The following is a 15,203-nucleotide window of genomic DNA, read 5'->3' on the forward strand; positions in this document are numbered from 1 at the left end:
AAAAAAAAAAAAAAAAAGAGTGCAAGAGGTGTGTACAACTCCAGGAGAATAAGGCCCTCAGAATCAACTAAGCAGAACTATTGGCAACTCACAGAGACTTGAACTGGCAATTGATAGGCCTTCATGGGTAGGGAGTAGGCCCTCAGGATACATGCTGTAGTTGTTGCTTGGGTTTCTGTTGTACTCCTAATAGTGGAAGTAGGGATAGCTCTGACTCTATTGCCTGCTCCTGGGACCCGTTTTTCTTCTACTGGGTTGCTTCATCCAGCCTTTTGTTTGTTTATGTTTTTAATCATTTTATTTGTTTATATTTCTAATTTTATCCACCTTCAGTGTCCTCCCCCCAAAAACCTCATCCCATTTGCCTCTAGAGGGTGCTCCCCCATTCACCCACTCTTTCCTGTCTCACCCCTATACTATCCCCCTTCTCTGGGGAATCAAGCGTCCATAGGGCCAAGCCCCTTTCCTTCCAGTGATGCAGATAAGTCAGTCCTCTGCTACATATGTAGTAGGAGCCTTTTCCAGCCCATGTATACACATGGTTGGTGGTTTAGTCCCTGGGAGCTCTGAGGGGTCCTGTTAGTTAATACTGTTGTTTTTCCTACGGGGTTGCAATCAACTTCAACTCCTTCAGCCCTTCCACTAACTCTTCCATTGGGGTCCTCGGGCTCAGTCCAGTAGTTTAATGTGAGTTTCTACAACTGTCTTAGGTTCTGTCAGAGACTCTCAGAGTATAGTCATACCAGGCTCCTGTCTGCAAGCACATTTTGGCATCAGCAATAGTGTCTGGGTTTGTTGTCTGCAGATGAAATTGATTGCACAGTAGGACAGCCTCTAGATGGCTTTTTCTTCAGTCTCTGCTCCATTTTTCTCCAAGTATTTCTTTTAGACAGGGACAATTCTGGGTTAAAAAAATTGAGATGGGTGGGTGTACCCATTCCTCTTCTCGGGGCCATGTCTATCTATTAGATGTGGGCTCTTCATGTCGATCTCCCTGCTGTTGGGTATTTTGGCTGATGTTATCCACACTGGGTCCTGGGAGCCTCTCACATCCCTGATGTGTGGGACTTTCTAGTGGTTTCCCCAGTTCTCCATCCTTCCCCATAGCCCTCTGGACTTCTCTCCTTTCTCTTCTCATACATGGTCCTGTGTCCCCCTTTTTTCCTTCCCCTATCCTCTCCAACCCAGGTCCCTCCCTCCCTCTGCTCCCCATGATTATTTTGTTCCCCCTAGAAACTGGATGTGAAGCATACACAATTTAGATTTCCTTCTTGTTAAGCTTCATATGGCTATGAGTAGTATTGTGAGCACCATGAATGCTCCTTTGGATCTAGGTTACCTCATTCAGGATGATATTTTCTAGTTCCATCCATTTGCCTACAATGTTCATGAAGGCTTCTTTTTAAAAAATATTGATTATTTTGTTTATTTACATTTCAAATGTTATTTCCCTTCCTGGTTTCCTCTCTGAAAACCACCCATCCCCCATCCACACACGCACTCCTTGCATCCATGAGGATGCTCCTCCAACCACCTGCCTACTCCCACCTCACAGCCTTAGCATTCTCCTACACTGGGGCATTGAGCCTTCATAGGATCAAGGACCTCCCCTCCCTTTGATGTCAGATAAGGCAATCCTCTGCTACACATGTGGCTGGAGCCATGGGTCCCTCCATGTGTACTCTTTAGTTGAGGATTTCATCCCTGGAAGCTCTGTGGGGTATGGTTGGTTGATATTGTTGTTCTCCCTATGGGGTTACAAACCCCTCCAACTCCTTCAATCCTTTCTGTAACTCCTCGATTGGGATCCCCCTGATCAGTCTAATCATTGTCTGCAAGCATCCTATCTGTATCAGTAAAGCTCTGGCCAAGCCACTCAAGAGACATCCATATCAGGCTCCTGTCAGCAAGCACTCCTTGGCATCTGTAATAGTGTTTGGGTTTGGTTTTTGTATATGGGATGGATCTCCAGGTGGGGCAGTCTCTGGATGGCCTTTTCTTCAGTCTCTGATTCACACTTTGTCCCTGTATTTCCTTTAGACAGGAGCAATTCTGGATTAAAATTTTGAGACATGTGGGTGGCCTTCTCCCTCAACTGGGGGCTGTGCCTAAGCTCTGCTTATGGTCTCTCCAGGTTCTCTCTCCCCATGTTGAGTATTTCAGCTAATGTCATCCCCATTGTGTCCTGGGAGCCTCTTGCTCTCCTGGCATCTGGGACTTTCTGGTGGCTACCCCAGTTCCCCATGCCCCATTGCTACACACCTCTGTTCAATTTCTTGACCCTCTGTACACCTCCCCTATCTCCTTCCATACCTGATCCTGCCACCTCTGTTTTTCTCTCCCCCAACTCTCTTTCTTCCAAGTCCTACCCACCCTCTACCTCCCATGATTGTTTTGTTCCCCCTTCTAAGTAGGACTGAGGCATCCACACTTTAGTCTTCCTTCTTCATGACCTTTATATGATCTGTGAGTTGCATTATGGGTATTCTGAGCTTTTTTTCCTAATATCCACTTATCAGTGAGTACAAACTATGTGTGGTATTTTGTAACTGTATTATCTCACTCAGGATAATATTTTCTAGTTCCATCCATTTGCCTGTGAATTTCATAAAGTTTTTAATGGCTACTCCAGCTTGTTTCTTGGTACCATTTTCTTGAAAAAAAAATTTAGCCTCTTACTCTGAGGTAATGTCTGTCTTTGTCAGTGAAGTGTGTTTCCTGTATGCAGCAAAATGCTGGGACCTGTTTACTTATCCAGTATGTTAATCTATTTCTTTTAATTAGAGAATTAAGTCCATTGATATTAAGCAATATTAAGGACCAGGGATTGTTGCTTCTACTATTTTTGTTGTTAGAAATAGGATTAAGTTTGTGTGGCTATCTTCTTTTTGGTTTGTTGAAAGATTAATTTCATCCTTTTCCTTGGGAGTAATTGCTATCTTTGTATTAGAGTTTTCAAACTATCATCTTTTATAGGGCTGGTTTGTGGAAGAATATTGTTTAAATTTGGTTTTGTTATGGTCTTGGTTTCACCCTCTATGGTAATTGAGAGTTTTGCTGGTTATAGTAGTCTGGGCTGGCATTTGTGTTCTCTTATGGTCTATATGATATCTTCCCAGGATCTTCTGACTTTTATAGTCTCTGGTGAGAACTCTGGTATAATTCTGATAGGTCTGCCTTTATATGTTACTTGACCTTTTTCCCTCAATGCTTTTAATATTCTTTCTTTGTTTTGTTCATTTCTTGTTTTGATCATTATGTGACAAGAGGAATTTCTTCTCTGGTTCAATCTATTTGTAGTTCTGTAGGCTTCTTGTATGTTTATGGGAATCTCTTTAGATTAGGGAAGTTTTCTTCTATAATTTAGTTGAACATGTTTGATAGCACTTTGGGAATTTTTGCTCTCTTCTATGCCTATTTTTCTTAGGTTTGGTCTTTCAATTGTATCCTGGATTTCCTGAATTTTGGGGGGTTAAGAGCTTCTTGAATTTTGCATTTTCTTTGACTGTTGTGTCAATGTTTTGTATGTTATTTTCTACACCTGAGATTCTTTCTTCTTCTATTTCTTATATTCTGTAGATGATGCTTGCATCTATGACTCTTGATCTTTTTCCTAGGTTTTCTATCTCCAGGGTTGCCTCCCTTTGTGATTTCTTTATTGTTTCTATTTCCACTTTTAGATCCTGGATGGTTTTGCTCAATTCCTTCACATGTTTAGTTGTATTTTCCTGTATTTTTTAAAGGAACTTATGTGTTTCCTCTTTAAGGGCTTCTACCTGTTTACCTGTGTTCTCCTGTATTTCTTTAAGGGAGTTATTTGTGTCCTTCTTAAAGTCCTCTATCATCAGCATAAGTGATTTTTCAATTCAAATGTTGCCTTTCTGGTGTGTTGGTGTATCCAGGGATTGCTGTAGTGGAAGAACTGGGTTCTGATGATACCAAGTAGCCTTCATTTCTGTTGCTTTTGTTCTTGTGCTTGCCTCTTGCCATCCAATTATCTCTGGTGTAGCTTGTTTTGCTGTTTCTATCAGGAGCTTGTCCCTCCAGTAAGCTTGTGAGCCTGTGGTCTTAGGTGTGTTAGTACTCCTGTGATCTTGGTGTGTTAGCACTCCTGGGAGACCTATTTTCTCTGGGCTGGATTAGGGTGTGGGGCAGGACTAGGTTCCAGGTAGCTATGGGACATGGTCAGCCCCAGGTACAGATAGAATCTGGAAGGTGGATCCTGCTACTCCAAGGATCTTGGGTCCTGTGGGCTCTGGGCAGGACCCACTTGGTCCCAGTTTTGGGGCGGCAGTGGTAGTCTCACCTGCAATCGCTGGTGTGTTAGCACTCCTGGGAGACCTTTTCTCTCTGGGTAGAACTGTGATGTGGGGTGGGACTGGGGTCCATATAGCTGTGGTACAGGATCAGGCCAGGGTGCAGATCAAAGTCTTTGTTTTAAATAGCTAAGTAGTATTCCTTTATGCAAAAGAACCACATTTTCTCTATCCATTTTTTTGTTGTTATTGTTGTTGAGGGAAATCTAGGTTGTTACCAGCTTCTCACTATCACAAATAAGACTGCTATGAACATATCTGAGCGCATATGTTTGTGGTACAGTGGGGCATCTTTTGGGTATATATCCAGTAGTGGTATAGCTGGCTCTTCAGGTAGAACTATTTCCAGTTTTCTGAGGCACCACCAGATTGATTTCCAATGTGGTTTTACCAGCTTGCAGTCCCACCAGCAATGGAGGAGTGTTCTTCATTCTCCACGTCCTTGCTAGCATGTGCTGCAGCCTGAGTTTTTTAGCTTAGCCATTCTGATTGGTGTAAAGTGGAATCTCAAGGTTGTTTTGATTGGCATTTTCCTGATGACTAAGGGTGTTGAATATTTCTTTAGGTGCTTCTCAGCCATTCGAGATTTCTCAGTTAAAAGTTCTTTTTATAGTTCTGTACCCTCATTTTAAAATTAGGTTATTTGGGTTTCTGGAATACAACTTCTTGAGTTCTTTATATATTTTAGATATTAACCAAAATATACAAATCTTTTTCTAATCTGTAGAGTGCAGTTTTGTCCTGTTGACATTATTCTTTGCCTTACAGGAGCTTTTTAATTTTATGAAGTCTCATTTATCAGTTCTTGATCTTAAAGCCTGAGCCATTGGTGTTCTGTTCAGGGAATTTCCTCCTGTATGGATGTGTTCAAGGCTATTATAACCAGTGGCCACCACTGGAAGAATTCTGAAATAAGATTGCCGATGAGTTTAAGACAATAGATTCCATGCCAAATGATTGTGTTATCTGGCTGATTATAAAATATTAAGGCTGTCTGGTATTTTCCATCTACAATGACTCAGGTGGGCAGGAGAAAGGGCACAGCCACAGGGCATTCATTGGTGGTTGGCAGAGCCAGCTGGAGCATTTATCAGGTAGCCTGTGGACAGCAGCTCCCAGAGTTTTCAGGAAAGGCAGTTGTTGACAGCTTAGCATAATGGGGCTTTCCAGAAAACGTCAGCTGGCAACATCATGGTAGCCATTCTTGGGACATAATTGGGAACTTAGAAGAGCTCCCAAGAAAGAATAAGCGTGTTTTTAAAACTACATGCAATAGATGATATATAACATGGTAGGCAAGAATCCACTAATAATTTAGGGTTCTTGTAATGATTCAGACACAGTGAAGCAGGTCTGGAAGGAGGGGAGAGGTGGTTTCTCAGTGAGCCGAGTGGAGTCACATGGCTCTAGCACACAGGAATCGTCAACAAAGAAACACAGGGAAAGATTCCGCTCATAAGCTCTGAGTTCCCCTGCTGTGGAAATAGTTAGGTTCACAGCTCTGAGGCAGAGAGCCAAAGCAAAAGCTGCTTGCTTCCTACAATCAGGTAATCGTAGGATAGAATTCTAAGTTTGGTTTAATTGCTTTTAGAGATAGAAGAGAATATAGATGTTGCCTGAACCTCGTGGAAAATTCTTCCAGTGTTTCAAAACTAATTCAAAGGGTTTAGGCCGAGAGGTGCTGGGACCCCTGCTGTGCAGAGACAGGCTGAGCTGGAGGTCAGCATCCTCCAAGAAAAGATACAGGGAGATTATATGAAAATAGAATTGCTTTAGGGAAGCCTTGATGTCTTGTAGAATAACTCATATCCTTCAAAAGTGGTCTTCATGAGGATTTTGGGTTAAAAATTCTGGCATGACAGATTAGGAAAAGGGCTTGAGAATAGGTTTATACAGTAAGCAAAGGGATTTTAAGGATAGTAGGGAGATTGTATAAAAACAGAATTGTTTTAATGAAGCCCTAAAGTTGCAGGATAACTCTTATTCTTCAATCATGTGCTTTACAGGACTTTTGGGTTAAATATCCTGGCACAATAGACTAGATAAAGCCTAAGAATAGAATTATAGATTATTTGTTTACTTTACTTCATGTTTTTAAATTGTTTTCATTATAAAAATGGGTATAACTCTGAGTTTTGTGGTTATTTTATTACTCCTCTGGGACAGAGGTCAAACTAAAAATTTTTCTGGTTACTGGCTAAAGGACATGATAATTTGGGTGAAAAGTTTTCTATTTGTGTTTATAGAAAAGGTGATTAGGCTCTGGCCCCCTTCCAGATCTGTATGGACCAAATATTACAGAGGAAGACTGCCTTAAGTACTAAAAATATTCAAGACAATGAAACAGGAAAGGTAAAGATTTTTTGTACCATCCTTTACATGGAACAAATGAAGATTCAGGACACAGCCAGGAACTTAGGAAGAGCTTCCAAGAAAGAATAAGTGTGTTTTAAAACTACAGGTAAGAGTTCCTTTCTTTTGGTTAAGTTGTTAGATGATAAATTTATTGGGTTTTTTCTTGGTTTTATTTTCCCTCCTTAGATTGGAGTTTTCCTTCTATTATCCTCTGTATGGCTGGTTTAGTGAAAAGATAATGTTTAAATTTGGTTTTGTCATGGAATATTTTAGTTTCTCCATCTATGGTGGTTGAGAGTTTTGCTGGGTATAGTAGCCTGTGCTGGCATTTGAATTTTCTTGGGGTCTACAGGACCTCTGTCAAAGTTATTTGGGCTTTTAGAGTCTCTGTTGAGAAGTCTGGTATAATTCTTCTAGATCTGCTTTTATATGTTACTTGGCCTTTGTCCTTTATCACTTTTAATATTCTTTCTTTGTTCTGTGTATTTAGTGTTTTAATTATTATGTGATGAGGGGAATTTCTTTTCTGGTCAAATATATTTGGCTAGGGAAGTTTTCTTCTATGATTTTGTTGAAGATCTTTCCTGGCCCTTTGAATTGGAAATCATCACTCTCTTCTACTTCTATTATACATAGGTTTGGCCTTTTCATTGTATTGTAAATTTCCTGGATGTTTTGGGTTAGGAGCTTTTTGAACTTTGTATTTTCTTTGACTGTTGTTTCAATATCTTCTATGGTATCTTCTAAACCTGTACAAATTAAAATTGGCAATGCTCCAGCATATATCTCTAGCATAATGAAACAGGTATTTACATATTACAACATAAAGGTTATTAGAGGTATACCACACAATTCTACAGGATAAGTAGTTATAGAAAGATCTAATGGTACTTAAAAGATATACTTCAGCCGGGCAGTGGTGGCGCACGCTTTTAATCCAAGCACTTGGGAGGCAGAGGCAGGTGGATTTCTGAGTTCGATGCCAGTGAGTTCCAGGAAAGCCAAGGCCACACAGAGAAACCCAGTCTCGAAAAAAAAAAAAAAAAAAAGATATACTTCAAAAATGGAAAGGAGTAACAATACCCTGAAAGATAGGTTACATAGTGGTTTTATTGACTTTAAATTGTTTAACTGCTAGTGAGAAAAGACCAACAGTTGTAGAAACACACAGGATAGTTTTAAAAAACCTGCTGAATTAAATTAGCCTTTATATTTTAAAGAGGAATTGACCTTAGAATGGAAACTGGGTTGTGTTATGTTGGGTAAGAGGTTTTGTCTTTGTTTCCAAAGGAAAAAATGTGGATATCATCAATATTGATGAAGATTACATTTGAGCAGGAGAGATTTCCTGAATAAGGAGAGGTGATAAATTATCATACTACTTGGTCATTCACTCCAAACAAATTCATTAAAACTAATAATTGTCTTTCATTTGATCAGGAATGAAAAAAATAAAAATTAAAAGTAATAATATTTTCAAATCATAGTTTACCAAAAGCACACTTAACTTTTTAACTTTTTGTCATGAAATGCAAAGTGGCATTTCTTAAACCATGTGCCTTAACTCTATATTATAATATTAGACTGTAGATTGTCATGTGGCCCACTCAATCTTGGACATCAGCTTTTTAATTTTCTTCTTAAACAAAAAGGATATTTTTGATGTGTTCTTGGATTTGTTTTGTGAAAATTTTATTGAGTATTTTTACATTGATATATCCATAAATGAAGTTGGCCTGAAGTTCTCTTTCTTTGTTGTGTCTTTGTGTGGATTAGGTATCTGTAACCCTCCTGCTTGACCCTACCTGCCTCTCATAATCACACCTCTCTGCCCACCTCCTGCTATTTGCCACGCCTTCCTCCTGGTTCCAGTTACATCGGAAGCCCCACCTCCAGAGACTGAATAAGAAGCTGCTGATTGGGCCGACATGCTGATGAACTTGGGGGAGGGTTTTGCCTCACCTGTTCTACCTGTTGGCTTGTAACAAAGAGATTATTGAATGCAAGATGGCTGGGTGATCATACCTCTTGAGTTCTGTCTAATTTTTAAGGTGCCCTCCATGTGGGTAAGATTAATTATGGCTAGCCAATTTTCTCCTGACTCCATATTTACAGAAAACCCCTTTTCTATGGTTACTGCTGGATGGTAACAAATGGCGCCCAATGTGGGGCTGGATTGGAGCAAAAAGGAACAGAGATCTCTTTAATAAATATATTAAGGTATAGAGGCCGGAATGCACCGAAATGGACAGCCAAAGTACTGTGTTTAAATGTACGGCAGGTTTCACCGGGGCATGGCAGGTTTTGCTGGGTTAATCTGAGGCCACAATGGCACAGATATGGACGTAGCTATTTCTCATGGTAAGTGACTTGGCTGCAGGGGTTATTTGGAAGGCTGACTAACTCCAGGGATTGGAGACAGCCTTCTTCCCCTAAGAGCTCTGGGTTGGGGAACTAACGGGGACCTCCCAAAGAGGGGAGGTACTTGGGGACAGAAACGGCCGTGGAGAGACTATAGTTCCCTGTGGCTATATGTTTTGTTTATGTATATCTATGTTTGTCTTGTCTTTGGATGAATGCTTTTGTCTTTTGTCTTTATGTCAGTATATGTTACACGTGGGGGCTAACAATATGGCCGTGGAGGCCCCGCCCTGTCAGAGGAGAGTACATGGCCCCGAAAATTTTACTTTGTTCCGTGCTAGCTGCTCTGACTGGAGACCCTGGGAGAGTGCCTGACCAGGGACCCAAGCAGGAGCGTGCCTACCGGTGTGCAGACACTGCTGGAGGCTCCGTGGGCCAGCTGTGTGCTGCACGTGTGCGGCTGGCCCCCCTGCCCCGCCCTCATTGCCCGAGGTCATGGAGCGGGCAGACACGTATCACTTCTCAGAGCTTGGGGGCCCTGGCCCGGCCCCCCCTTCCCCCCTCCCCCCACCCTCCCCCCCCATGGTGCCTCTGCCCCGCTGCACTTCCGGGGAGGCTGGGCAGCAGAGACGGCCTGGACCCCAGACAGTGGCAGGCAGGCAGGGCCAGGGACCCCAGCTCTGCCAGGTTTGGCAGCGGGTGGTGGACCTCTGCGGAGCTGGGGCCCAAGCCAAAAGCAGCGAAGAAGTGTGCGTGCGCGTGTCACTTCTCAGAGCTCTGGGCCTAAGCCGCCCCGCGGCGGGCCTGGCGGCGACCAAATGGAACCCAGAACCCCAGCTCTTGGCAAATTTGGCGGTTCAGTAAAGAAAGCTGCTGTGGTCGCCCACGTGCACGCACACAAGTATTGGGCTCTGCTTGGTGCCATTGTGTACCAAAGGTTTCGCAGCCTCTTTGCGCCATCTAGTGGTATAAAAGTAAATTACAAGCTAGTGATTCTCACACCGCCTTGATCCCTACCTCCTATACACGGTAATATTTCCAGGTGTTTCTAATTACCTCAAAAAGAGAGGCATTTTTATGCTTTCTTCACAGATTACAAGATACCCCAATAGACAGTTCATTGGAAGTAAAACTCTGTTCTTTCTGGAAACAGGTAAATAAAAATGGTTAACAAAAATCTAGCCAGAGGGCAGGTGCACATGCCCTTGATCCCAAAGCTTGATGGACAGAAATAAACAAGTTTCTAATCCTAAATTAAAGGCTTTTTTTATAGATTATTAAACGCTTGGTTCTTAATTTCTTATTAATCAATTTATAAGATTTCATTGGGTTTCTAGCTAGTCTTAAAGTTATATGTTCATATGATTATTGATTTTTAAGTTATTAGACTTTGTTTTCATCGTTACTTCTATACTACAGGCTAGGTTTAAGCTATTAACTAATAACTATAGTCCAAGGGTGGCCGACACGTGTCCACATATTATTTTATTGTACACAAATAAGCTTTTTTCTCCTTAACTGAAAGCCCAGCAAGTTATAAACAATAACTTGTCTCTAGCCCAAAAATGGGTTGGCCTCACTCTGGCACATTGTCATCTGCTTCCTGCTTTGAGACAGGGTTTCTCTGTGTAGCCCTGGTTGTCCTGGAGCTCATTCTGTAGCCCAGGCTGGCCTCATATACTAACCAGGCCTAAGAAAGTCTTCCTAAATTTTGCCTCTCCCTTACCTCTAGAAAATCATTTTTTTAGGCAGAAACTGGGACCTTAGAAAATCAATAAAGTCATGGAACATGTAAAATAATTACTATCTGGTTTGACTTTTCCATGTAAAGTTATAGAAAATGTTTAAAAACATTTTCTCATTCATTTACACCTAAATAGACATCTATTTCTTCAACAAGCAATTAAATTGGTTATTACTAAAAATTAATTAGTATTTGACTTATTACTTTGTACAAAAAGATTTTTAGACAAAAATTGATATTTCTTTAAGGGAACAAATTGTTTTAATTCGTACTTTATATTTCTTATAAATATCGATGTCCTATAGCTGTGCAGATGGCCATTAGCTATCATGTGTGTGTGTCTGCTGGAAATTGAACTCAGGGCCTTCTGCTGATCCTGCTCGCCCCAGTGTAATTCACTGTGACTGTCTTCAGATGCACCAGAAGAGGGCATCTGGTATCATTGTGGGTGGTTGTGAGCCACCATGTGGTTGCTGAGATCCGAACTCGGGACCTTCTGAGGAGCAGTCGGTTCTCTTACCTGCTGGGCCATCTTGCTCAGCACTAAGTCACATGTTTTATTCTCATAAATTTCTCCTCGTATCTACACACATAATCAAATTGTGCGCTATAGTTTCTATTTATCAAGTATTAAAATTAAGCTTTTTCTTACATATATGGTGCCCATATATGAATACATATATATATATTTAAATTCTCTATTATTTATGTTATCTAGACATTTTTAAAATATGAATTAGATCTCAAAATTAATATTAAAATATACCCATGTGACTATTTCTTCTCAGGCTTACAAGTTATTATTGCTTGAATATAAGCGATATATTAATTAGTCATTGGCTATGCTTTATTTCTCTATATTTGATGTTCCTTATGGAACTGACTATTACAGTCAAACATTTAAGACATGTTGTCAATAATTTATGATTCTCAAAGACAACATTTACGCAATGTGCACCTTGCACTTTGAGAATTTTATATTTTAATATTAAAAGGAGGGGGAATATGCATTGCACTAAACTGCACTCCACCCCAAGAGCATCGTGTTTTTTACTTGTGTTTTTAGGCATGTTTGGCTTTTTTTTATTATTATGTTTAAATATTTCATTTTTTGCCTCTTTTAAGGCATGCTTCACTTTTTGTTTATGTTTAAAGGCATGTTGCCTTTTGCTTGTCTTGAAAAATACATAATGGAATGCTGTGTCACTCCACTTACTAACACATTGTTTTTCTTAACCCCACCTTGATCTGGGGAAGGGGCTCTGTTGGTGCTGGTACACAATGGCGGCCTAATACATTCATTTGTCAAGTGGATACAGACACGAAATCTTTTTATAGACATGTTTTTGTGCCAAGAATATTGGCTGAATGTTTTTACTGGCCAGCAAAGTTTGCTTTGGCTGAAATGGACTCCACCTTTTTCTAAGAGTCAACATTGGCTTCCCTCTATACCTAGAGGCCAAGCCTTGGGTCTAAGTGTTGCTAATTTGCAACTAAAGTGCCTGAGACATCTTCAGGTTATTGTTATTTTTAAACTTTTAAGTTTTTATATCAAGCAGACTCATTCTCAGAGTACAAAGACAATCAAAATTTGCTCAGTCCTGGAGCCCTCCTTACCTAAAAAACAGGCTCAGTCCCAAAGCCCTCCTTATCCAAGCTCAATCTCAGAGTTTCTAACATAAAAAGTTATTTATTGACAACTGAGCTAAAGGCCTATTGAAGGCAAAGCTATTAAAAGGGCTCCTAGCTTGGGAGCTACTATTTCGCAACTCAACTAGGTGTCTACACCCAGCTGCCCATCAGTACACCAGAGCTGCTTCACATGGACTTCAAGAAAGGTGGACTCCAGAGACTGTGGTAGTTCCTGGACTTTGCAGGCGATAAAGGCATGTCTTCACATTATAGGCACGAATGAGGTGCATATAATAATCTGTTTCTGCAGCTAGGTCTCTGGCGGTGTCAACCTAAGACAGAGGCATGTGCCAAGTGTCTGTGTTTTTTGAATAAACACATAATAAGCCCAGTTTGTAGAATCAAACGAGCTGCACATGACCTTGATGACAGGTAAGATGTCGTTCAGTAGTATATTCCACAGATTATAACCTTCAAGCAACATAAGACTTTCTGTATAAGATTGTGCCATTTGGGTATGCCTTTAACCTGCTGTTTTCTAATAAAAAAGGAGGAATTGAAAACCTCCTGCTTGACCCCGCCTGCCTCTCATAAACACACCTCTCTGCCCACCTCCTGCTATTTGCCACGCCTTCCTCCTGGTTCCAGTTACATCGGAAGTCCCACATCCAGAGACTGAATAAGAAGCTGCTGATTGGGCCAGCATGCTGACGAACTTGGGGGAGGGGTTTTGCCTCACCTATTCTACCTGTTGGCTTGTAACAAAGAGATTATTAAATGCAAGATGGCTGGGTGATCATACCTCTTGAGTGCTGTCTAATTTTTAAGGTACCTTCCATGTGGGTAAGATTAATTATGGCTAGCCAATTTTCTCCTGACTCCATATTTACAGAAAACCACTTTTCTATGGTTACCGCTGGATGGTAACAGGTATCTGAGTTAACTGTGGCTTCACGGAATGATTTAGGTAGTGTTGCTTCAGATTCTATTTTGAGGAATAGTTTGAGAAGTATTAGTATTAGCTTTTCTTTGAAGGTCTGTTAGAATTCTGCTCTGAAACCGTGGATTTAGTCTAGCCCTGTTTTTTGTTTGTTTGTTTGTTTGTTTTTTGGTTGGGAGGTTTTCAACGAATATTTTGATTTCCATAGGGGTGATGAGACTATTTAGATAGTTTATGTGACCTGGATTTGGTATGCATCTGTCTAGAAAAAAATCCAATGGATTTTCCAGTTTTGTTGAGTCCAGGATTATTCAGTAGGTTCTAATAATTTTCTGAACTTCTTCAGATTCTGCTGTTATGTCTCCCTTTTCATTTCTCATTTTGTTAATTTTGATATTTTCTCTGTGCCTTTTAGTTAGTTTAGCTAAGGGTTTATCTATCTTGTTGATTTTCTCAAAGAACCACTTCTTTGTTGATTCTTTGTATTATTATTCTTGTTTTTAATTGATTGATTTCAGCGCTGTGTTTGACTATTTCCTGTGGTTTACTCCTCTTGGGTATGTTTGTTTCTTTCTGTTCTAGAGGTTTCAGGTGTACTGTTAAATTGCTTGTATGGGATCTTCTCCCATTTCTTTATGAAGGCACTTATTGCTATGAATTTTCTTTTTACAATACTTTCATTGTTGAGTATGTTTTCTCTTCATTTCCCTTAAATTCAATAAAGTCTTTAATTTCTTTCTTCATTTCCTCCCTGACAAAGCTATCATTGAGCAGACAGCTCTTCAGTTTCCATGAGTATGTAGGATTTCTGTTGTTTTTATTGTTATTTAAGTCCAGCCTTAGTCTGTGATGATCTGATAGAATGCATGGGATTATTTCAAATTTCTTGTATCTGTGGAGGCTTGTTTTGTGTCTGATTATATGGTCAATTTTGGAGATTGTTCCATGAGGTACTGAGAAGAAGATATATTATTTTGTACTTTGGGGTGGCTTGTTCTATAGATATCTGTATCATTCAACAAGATCAAGTAGGCTTCATGCTAGGGATACAGTAATGGCTCAACATACAAAAACCTACCAAAGTAATACACTATATAAAGAACTCAAAGAAAAAGGTTCATCACAATCATCTCATTGGTTGCTGAGGAAGCTTTTGAAAAAAATACATCAGTTCATGCTAAAGGTCTTGGAGAAGTCCAGAATTCATGGCACATATCTAAACATAATAAAAGCAATATGTAGCAATCCAGCAGACAACATTAAATTAAATGGAGAGAAATTAGAAGCAATTCCACTAAAATCAGGAACAAGACAAACTGCCCACTCTCTCCTTCTCTATTCAACATAGGTTTTAAAATTCTAGCTAGAGCAATTAGGCAACAAAAGGAGATCAAGAAGATACAAATTGGAAAGGAAGATGTTAAAGTATCACTATTTGCAGATGATATGATAGTATATATAAGCAATCCACGTAATTCTATCAGATAACACCTATAGCTGATAAACAACTTCAGCAATGTGACTGAATATATAATTAACTCGAACAATCAATGGCCTTCCTTTATATAAATAATAATAAGGCAGAAAAAGAAATTTGGGAAAGAAGGCCTTTCACAATGGAAACAAGTAGTAGAAAATATATTGGTATAACTCTTACTAAGCAAATAAATGATCTGTATGAAAAAAACATTCCAATCACTGAAAAAAGAATGCGAAGAAGACTTCAGGAGACAGAAAGAACTCCCATGCTCATGGATCAGTAGAATTAACGTAGTGAAAATGGTCGTTTTTCTCTCGGGTGAGTTTCTGAGTCCTGAGCAGCCAGCCGGGAGCCACAGGCCCCACGACTCCCAGG

Source organism: Mastomys coucha, unplaced genomic scaffold, assembly GCF_008632895.1.
Source record: "Mastomys coucha isolate ucsf_1 unplaced genomic scaffold, UCSF_Mcou_1 pScaffold15, whole genome shotgun sequence".
Taxonomy (NCBI): domain Eukaryota; kingdom Metazoa; phylum Chordata; class Mammalia; order Rodentia; family Muridae; genus Mastomys; species Mastomys coucha.